This window comes from Calidris pugnax, unplaced genomic scaffold, assembly GCF_001431845.1.
Source record: "Calidris pugnax isolate Ruff unplaced genomic scaffold, ASM143184v1 scaffold217, whole genome shotgun sequence".
Lineage (NCBI taxonomy): Eukaryota > Metazoa > Chordata > Aves > Charadriiformes > Scolopacidae > Calidris > Calidris pugnax.
Genome location: NW_015090962.1, coordinates 683,882 through 692,983, shown reverse-complemented (window position 1 = coordinate 692,983; position 9,102 = coordinate 683,882). Strand labels below are relative to the sequence as shown.

The 9,102-nt window shown below is 64.9% G+C and overlaps 1 long non-coding RNA gene across 2 annotated transcripts; it reads right to left on the bottom strand.

Moving 5' to 3' along the window:
- Positions 1–940: 940 nt before the first annotated feature.
- Positions 941–8,153, bottom strand: LOC106894009. Of its 2 annotated transcripts, none has more exons than XR_001413208.1 (3): positions 8,081–8,153; positions 1,277–1,395; positions 941–991 (listed from the first exon to the last, which is right to left on the bottom strand). It is a non-coding gene; the product is annotated as an uncharacterized LOC106894009 (long non-coding RNA). The 2 variants fall into 2 exon arrangements; XR_001413209.1 differs by lacking the exon at positions 8,081–8,153 and adding an exon at positions 6,210–6,526.
- Between the last annotated feature and the right edge of the window lie 949 nt (positions 8,154–9,102).

The following is a 9,102-nucleotide window of genomic DNA, read 5'->3' as shown; positions in this document are numbered from 1 at the left end:
CCTCCCGGGCCCTCCTCGCCACACTGTTCCTGATACAGGCCAGGATGCTGTTGGCCTTCTTGGCCACCTGGGCACCCTGCTGGCTCATGTTCAGCCGACTGTCGACCAACACCCCCAGGTCCTTTTCTGCCAGGCAGCTCCAGCCACTCTGCCCCCAGCCTGTAGCGCTGCAGGGGTTGTTGTGACCCAAGTGCAGAACCTGGCACTTGGCCTTGTTGAACCTCAACAGGAGCCCCGCCACGGGGCTGGGTGCCACATGCTGGTGGCAGCCGCCTGCAGGCAGCCCGTGGGCAAGCTGGCTCCTTGCCCACGGGCCTCAGCAGCCTTTCCCACCAGATGTGCCCAGCGGTTGAGGTGTGTGGCCGTGCCTGGATGGTTTGGCAGCCAGAACCCACCCGTGGCTTGGGCTTGGCGGTGGCACATCACCGGGACGGGCACGCCGGCGGTGCCACCGAGCCACCCCGGTGCCAGCCATGATTTTCCTCCTCCCGCCGCACACGGAGATGGAGCAGGGAGAAGATGGCTCCCCTGGGGGGCAGCCCCCAAGCCCCCAGCCCATCGCGGCGAGGCCGGACCCGAAGCACCCGGGTGCGGGGCACCGTGTGCGGGGAAACGCGCTGCCTGCGCTTCAGACGGTAAAAGGACGGGGCGCGGGGCCGGGGGGGGGGACAGGGGGGGGAAAAATGCGTTGCCTTCCGTACCACTTAACGACGCTCCTCTTAATGGAAGGAGCAGCGGAGCCGCTGGCCGGGTTCCTGGAGCTGCCCTTGGGAGAAGCCAGCGCGGCATCGGTGTGGGATGCTCCCCAAATCTCCAACCCAGCCCCACACCCCCATGGTGGTTGCCCCCCAACTAGCCCTCCAGCCATGCAAAGGGGCTACCGGGGCTTCAACCGCGTCTGCTGGCCCCGGAGGGGAGTTTTTTGGGGAAGGGGAAAGGGCTGGGTTACCTGTAGAACTGGAGCTGGCGCTTGGGGCTCCCGTACCTCGCGCTTCCGACAGCAAAGGGGAGAGAGAAGAAAGATGCCACAAACCCCGTTAGAAAGGTGGAGAGGGACCGGGTGGCAGAGCTGGCAGCCACAGGGAGGGTGGGGGGCACCGGCAACGCTCCCCGAAAGTACCCACTCTTCCCATAACAGGCAGCAGCGCCCAAAAACGCTGTTGCTGCCACCTGGGTTTTTACAGTCCTAGAAATTTTTGTCCAAAGCATGCCAGGGCGGATTTTGGGGTGCTGTGGCCCTATGTTTGAAACCCCATAGAGCCCCCCATCCTCTTACCTGTAAATCATCCCTGGGGAGCCCGTCTGCCGCAGCGAGAGTCGCGCCGGGGAGTCAGTGGTGGATTCGGGATACATGGAGCCAGCCTGGGCTCCCCGGAGCCGCTCGCCGCCTCACCCCTGCCACGGGGGAAGAAGAAAAAGAGGAAGAAACGTGAGTTTTTGGGGCGCCCGCGTGACGGTGCTTCCTGTTGCAGGAGCTGGCAGGCCGGATGGGCGTGCGGCGGGGGCAGCGGCGCAGGGCACGGCAGCCCTGCCAGCCCCCAGACCCCTGGGCACCCACCCTGACCCCCCCAACTCACCCCATTCCCATTCCATCCCTGCCCTGCACTGACCCCCCAGGTCGGATGCTCTCCCCAAACTTCTGGGGCTCCCAGGAAAGGCAGAGAGGGGGCTCCTCACTGCCCACCTCGCTGCCCACGGAGGCCAGCAGGGCATGGCCACGGGGCAACCCAGCGAGGCACCGACCCGTGCCCTGGAGGTCTTATGACACATCAGGAAATGGTGATGAAATGCAAGCCTGAAAAATTAAACATTTTGCCAGTGTTTATCACTAAAGAGTCCCTCCGCAAGGGACAAGGCAAGGAAAGGAAAATGGCTCGGCTTTGCCCGCAGCCTGCACGTGACTGTGTGAGCCAGGGTGCCGGAGCTCCGAGGGAAAACGGGGGGCTCACCCCCAGGAACCCGACCTTCCCTCTCCCCATCCCCATGCCAGGGGGCATCCAGTGTGATTCCCGAGGGAGCCGTGGTCCTGCCCCCTCTCCCCATCCCGCAACACCGTCAGCAGTTTCCTGTATCACAGAAAACCCCCACGCTTCCTGACAAAACTGGGGCTACATTTTAAATTTAACATGTCTTTCTTTAGGCCCATGAAATACTGCAGGTCATGAGCTGCTTTTTTCTTTTTTTTTTTTTTCCTGGATGGGGACTGAGAGATGTCCTGGCTCCTTCCCCGGCTGCCCTGGGCACAGCGGGAGCGTGGCCTCACACAGTGTGCTCATGTCCTGGCACGCGTCCTGCCTGCGTCCTGGCACAGCCTGCCTGCATCCTGCATCCCCCCCCCGCATCCCAGCAGGGCTTGCCTGCATCCTGCATCCCTCCAGCATCCTGCATCCTCCCCCTGCATCCCAGCAGGGCTCTCCCACATCCCTCCAGCATCCTGCATCCCTCCAGCACCCTGCATCCTCCCCCTGCATCCCAGCAGGGCTCGCTTGCATCCCTCCAGCATCCTGCATCCCTCCAGCATCCTGCATCCCTCCAGCATCCTGCATCCTCCCCCTGCATCCCAGCAGGGCTTGCCTGCATCCCTCCAGTATCCTACATCCCTCCAGCATCCCAGCACGGAGTGTCTGCATATTACATCCTGCCTGCATCCCAGCAGGGCATCCCTCCAGCATCCTGCATCTCCCCTCTCTTCAGCATCCTGGCCCAGTGTGCCTTCATCCTGCATCCTTCCTGCATCCCTCATCCCTCCAGCATCCTGCATCCTCCCCGCATCCCAGCACAGAGTGTCTGCATATTATATCCCGCCTGCATCCCAGCAGGGCATGCCTGCACCCTGCATCCCTCCAGCATCCTGCATCCCTTCAGCATGACTACATCCCTCCAGCATCCTGCATCTCCCCTCTCTTCAGCATCCTGGCCCAGTGTGCCTGCATCCTGCATCCCTCATCCCTCCAGCATCCCGCATCCCCCCCGCATCCCAGCACGGAGTGTCTGCATATTACATCCTGCCTCCATCCCAGCAGGGTATCCCTCCAGCCTGCATCCCTCCAGCACCCTGCATCCCTCCAGCATGACTGCATCCCTCCAGCATCCTGCATCCCTCCAGCATGACTATATCCCTCCAGCATCCCGCATCTCTCCTCTCTTCAGCATCCTGGCCCAGTGTGCCTGCATCCTGCATCCCTCCAGCATCCTGCATCCCTCCAGCATCCTGCATCCCTCCAGCATCCTGCATCCCTCCAGCATGACTATATCCCTCCAGCATCCCGCATCCCCCCCGCATCCCAACACGGAGTGTCTGCATATTACATCCTGCCTCCATCCCAGCAGGGTATCCCTCCAGCCTGCATCCCTCCAGCACCCTGCATCCCTCCAGCATGACTATATCCCTCCAGCATCCCGCATCCCCCCCGCATCCCAACACGGAGTGTCTGCATATTATATCCTGCCTGCATCCCAGCAGGGCATGCCTGCACCCTGCATCCTTCCAGCATCCTGCATCCCTCCAGCATCCTGCATCTCTCCTCTCTTCAGCATCCTGGCCCAGTGTGCCTTCATCCTGCATCCTTCCCGCATCCCTCATCCCTCCAGTATCCCGCATCTCCCCTCCCTTCAGCATCCTGGCCCAGAACGCCCGCATCCCGCATCCCTCCCACATTCTGCATCCCTCCAGCATCCTGTCCCAGCGTGCCAACATCCCGCATCCCTCCTGCATCCCGGCCCGGCGTTCCTGCATCCCGGCGCAGCCCCTGCAGCCCACGCGGCCCAATGGCAGCGGCTGCGGCAGCCGAGCCCGTCCCTGCGGAGCCTCCCGCCCGCCCACCACAGCCCCCGGCCCCGCTGCGGCCCCGGTGCAGCCCCGGTGCCGAGCCCCCATCTCCCTCCTCCCCTGGGCATCGAGAAACGTGCCAGGGCTGAGATTGGGCAGGCTCAATAAAGCGGGTTAATTATTGAGAGGGCAGGAGGGAGATGCTCCCCCGCGGCCCCCGGACCATTGCATTGAGCGCCCCGAGCAGGACCCTGCTGAGCCCCCAAAACCATCATGACCCCCCCAGCTTCTCCTGGGGGTGCTGCTGTCACCGTTGATGCCCCCCATGGCCCTCCCCTGGCAGCAGGCAGCTGCCTGCACTGGCACAGGGTAACGGCAGCCACTGGCCCGGGCACCCTCTTGCACACTCCTGCGAGTCGCTTCATGCCTGCTCAGCATCACTTAATTAGTGGCAGTATAACGAAGCTGAAGCGAGCTGGGGGGATGCCCCTGGACCCCCCACCCCGTCCCAGCCGCAGTGGGGGCAGCTGTGTGGCTTCCTTGCCCGTGTGGGCACAAGCCAAGACTCAAAGTTATCGCAGGGCTTTAGGAACTGGCTCTGTCTGTACGTCCTGGGGGTCTGTGGTGTGATGAGCTCAGCTCTGTGCTGTTCTCAGCAGGACCTGATACCTCTCATCTGTCATCTTGGGGGGACCGAGCGCAGTGCCTGGCAGCATTTTGGGGAAATTTGCTGGAAACCAGAGGGCTCAGCATCCTGAGGAGTTGGAGCATCCCAGCCCCTGGGGTTGACCTGCACCTTGGGGCCCTCTGAGCCAAAGGTGCTGCCGAAAGCCCAGTCCCCTCCGTGCTGGCAGTTTGTGTGTCCCCAGGACCACTCCTGCACCCCGAGTCTGTGGCCGCAGCAGTTTTTGCAGGGTGATGCACAAAAAGGGAAGAAAAGTGTTTTCTTTTGCGCCATGTGCATGAGACCTGGGTGCAAGGGAGCCCCTAATGCTTGTGCTCCCACTGGGATCCCTCTCCATCCCCATCCCTATCCCCATCCAGCATGACGTGGTGGGAAAGTGGGGGTGCCAAGACACTGGGAAGCTTTATGGCCAGGAAGCCCCAGGAGCCAAAGCCCTGCTGGGCCAGTCCCGGGGACGGTCTGCAGACCTCAGGCCCCCAAACGCGCTGCCGTCAGGGCAAGGGGAGGTGGAACTGCACACGGAATTAATTTGGATATAGGGATGAAGCCTCTGCACCTACCGATGAGCCTGAGCCCCCAAGGGTGAGGCAGTGGGGCGGGGGGAGCTGTGGGACCCCTGCCCTGGGCACCCCAGTGTCCTTCTCAGCTGCTCAGGGGAGGGATGTGGGGAGACAAAAAGGGAAGAAAAGTGTTTTCTTTTGCGGCGTGTGCATGGGACCTGGGTGCAAGGGAGCCCCTCATGCTTGTGCTCCCACTGGGATCCTTCTCCGGGTGCCAAGACACTGGGAAGCTTTATGGCCAGGAAGCCCCAGGAGCCAAAGCCCTGCTGGGCCAGTCCCGGGGACGGTCTGCAGACCTCAGGCCCCCAAACGCGCTGCCGTCAGGGCAAGGGGACGTGGGACTGCACACGGAATTAATTTGGATATAGGGACGAAGCCTCTGCACCTACTGATGAGCCTGAGCCCCCAAGGGTGAGGCAGTGGGGCGGGGGGAGCTGTGGGACCCCTGCCCTGGGCACCCCAGTGTCCTTCTCAGCTGCTCAGGGGAGGGATGTGGGGAGACAGCGCGGAGCATCTCCCCACTCCAGGAATCTGTTCCCATATTCCTACCCCTATTTTACCAGCTTTGCAAGCAGCGTCCTCAGCAAATGACACCCCCCCCACACCAAACACCCCGGGAAAAGGTGACTTTAGCACCATTACCTCCACTGCCCAGCTCTGCCTTGTAAATAACAGGGTTTGACCTGCTGCCTCCTGCCCTCACCTCTCTGTTGGTGCCTGGCACTGGGTGCCGTGCCCCCCCCGGCGCTGCAGGGATCCGCAGAGCAGCAGCCCTGCCCCTTCCCTCTGCCCGGGGAAAGCCTCTGCTGCAGAGCAGCCTTTCCCCCCCACCTCCCCACCATCATGGACCTGTTTACGAGCTGGTCATTAAGCCAAGGAAGGCGACCAGGCTCTGGGGATGGAGCTGCGACACGTGAGGTCGCCCGTGATCGCGCCGAAGCGCAGGCAAAGAGTCAATGACACAGCCCAAAACCACGCGCCACACGTCAGACCGGGTTATTCCTGCTTTGCCATCACGTACGCTGGCACAAAAGCAACGAGGGGGGGGGGTCCATCAGGCCACACACAGCCCCCCGTGGGGTCCCCGGTGTGTCTCACCTGGCAGCTCACACCCCTTCCCAGCCAGCCCACCGGTAAGCCACGCACGACCGAGCCACCACCACAGCAGCACCGACCCCCCCCAGCACCCACCTACCTGCCTCCGGTGCTCTTAATGGAGATGGGAGGTCAGGAAGCAAAAAAAAACCCCAAAAAAATATAGAAAAATAGAAATAACCCCCCTGCAGCTGCTGGTGGAGCTGCAGGTTCCGGGAAGCGGCGCCGGTGCCGGTGCGGCCGCGACAGCCGGAGGCAAACCCAGCAGGTGCCGGTTCCTACCCCATTCCTGGCAAAAAGCGTCCGGTGGAGGAGGGAGGCCGAGCCCCCCCAGCCCCCCCAGGATGCGGCAGCACCCAGGGATGCTGCAGAGCCTTCCCTGCCTCTCTCACATCCTGACTCGGCAAGTTTTGGCTCCGCCGTGGCGTGCCGTGGCGTGCAGCCCGGCTCCCCATCCCGCCGGTGCCTTAACCGTGTCGGCGCCGCAGCCCGGCACCGGCAGCAAGTGGGGGTGAGCGAGGGAGAGGGGGGGCTCATCCAGCAGCTCTGGGGAGCCCGGAGCAGGATGCTCCCAACACACCACGCTGGGTGCTTTTCTTAAAAAACAAACCCCGGGTGTCCGCGGGCGATGCCGTGGGGCTGCCTCCCAGCACCGGGGCTGGCCCACCCGCCGTGTCCCACCACCTGGCCTCCTCCACTTCTGCTTTTTTGGCTATTTTGGGCAAAACACCCACCCCGGAGCACCCAGTTTGGAGACACCCCGGTGATGGGAGCACGCCGGTCCCCAGCAGCAGCCCAGCGCCGTTATCCTGCAGCGATAGCACCACCGAATTGAAGATGGGAACCAGAGGCCAAGCCAGCCAAAAAGGGGTCAGGGGTTCTGGAAACGGCCCCACAACATTTCTTTCATTTATAAATTAGGAAAAATCCAGTCCCCCTCCATCCAGCTTCACCGCAGCACCCACCCTGCCACCTCCTCTGCCCTCCCGGCGCGGTCCGGCCGGTGATGGGGCCAACAAGCACCGTGCCCACTCTGAACCATGCCAGCACTTGTGGGGACCCACTTGGCACCCCCAGTGGGTCCCCCCTTTCCCCACCATGGCAGCTCTATGAAGGCAGGCACCCCCGTCCCGTTCGGGGAGCGCATCCCCAGCAGATGCTGGAAACGACATCCCAGGGAAAAAGGCCTTAAAAATCAGCGGCCTGAGAGGGGCTCGTCCCCCAGAGGAACCCAGGAGTTGGGGGTACGGCTGAAGGGAAGGCCAAGGGGGGTGCTGGAGAGGGTGTCCTCGGGGGGGTCCTCCTTCCCAACCACCCTTGGTCTCATTTTGGGCACCGAAGCCACCATCTTCTGTAGGAAACGCGGCGGTTTTTGTCCCCGCTGGGCGCCCAACGGCTCCCGTGACAAACCAGGGGAAGACTTTTTGGGAAAAAAAAACCCAAAAAACCAAACCCCACATGATCTCCACGCAGATTTGCCGGTGTGTTGTGTCACCGGGGCTCAGGCGCCTGCCGGTCCCCGGTGCGACACCGCGGGGTCACCAGCCACCCGTACCCACCCGGGGCTGCCCTGCCACACCGGGGGGCAGAACCCACCCTCCCCGCGGGCTTCTGTGCACCGGGAAGGGGTCTCACTGGGCAGAGAGCTGGCGGTGAGGCGAGGGGCCACCCGAGGAACCGGCGGCGAGTGGAGCCGTTACCGGGAGCAGCAGCAAAGCGCTGCCCGGTACCGGGGAGAGAAAAAAATCACAGTCTGTGCGCAAAATCGCAGCTTTTCGGGAGGAGCAGAGCCCGGGAGAGGGCTGCCCGGGGGAAGGTCGGTGGGGGCATCGCATCCCGTGCCCGGAGCATCCCCCTCCGTTCCCGCGGAGCGCCGCCGGGACCGCGCCTGCGCCGGGCTCCCCCCGTTATCGCCCCCCGCCCCCGCCCGCTCCCCGGGTCCCGGTCCCGGTCCCGATCCCGTCCCCGCACCTGCCCGGCGTCCGCCGCTCCCCACCGCTCCGCCGCGGCGCCCTCGTGGGGGGCAAGCCCCGCCCCCCTCCGCCGCCCATTGGCCGCGCCGCCCGCCTCTCCCGCCGCATGCAAATGACGGGGGGTGAGCCTCTCCGCTCCCATTGGCTGCGACGCCGGCTGGGCCCCGCCCCCCAAGCTCCGCCCCCCGCGGTGCGGCACCATCGCCCTAGTAACCCGAAGCCGAGACGGGCGAGACCACTCGCGCGGGGGGGAGAGGCCTCTAACGGCGCCGCCGATCCCGCCGCCGCCTCAGCGCCCCGCACCGCTCTGCCACCGGCCCGCCGTCTTCCCGATCTTACGATGCCGCTGGGTGGCGGGGAGCGGGGTGGTAAGCGGCGGCGGAGTGGCCGTCCCCCCCCGCACCCCCCCGAAGAGGCAGCGCGTTGGTGTGGCCCGAGAAGATGGCGTCCGGGCGCGGTGAGTGCGCGGGGGGGGCTCGGTCTGGGTGGGCGGTGCGGGACCGGGGCTCGGCGTGTGGGGCTCCGTGCACATGTGTCTGTGGGGCTGCGTGACGTGAGTTCACGGGTCTTGTGTGGGAGGAGCGGCCGGTGCAGCCGGGGGTCCTGGGGGGGTCCGACCGGGATGGACGGTCGGTGGGACCGGGGGTCGGCGGGAACGGGTGGCCGGTGGGGCTGTCGGTGGGGCTGGGGTTCACCAGGAGGGGCGACCGGCAGGGCCAGGGGTTCCCTGTCCGGTGGGCTCCCCCTCGGGGCGGGTGGCCGGTGTCGCCGTCGGGCCACCGGGAGGGCTGTTTCACCGTACCCTGGGGTGGCCGGTGGGGCTGTCGGTGGGGCTGGGGTTCACCAGGAGGGGCGACCGGCAGGGCCAGGGGTTCCCTGTCCGGTGGGCTCCCCCTCGGGGCGGGTGGCCGGTGTCGCCGTCGGGCCACCGGGAGGGCTGTTTCACCGTACCCTGGGGTGGCCGGTGGGGGTCCCTCCAGCCGTGCCGTTGGGCTTGGGGTCGCCCCTCCGGGGTCCCCC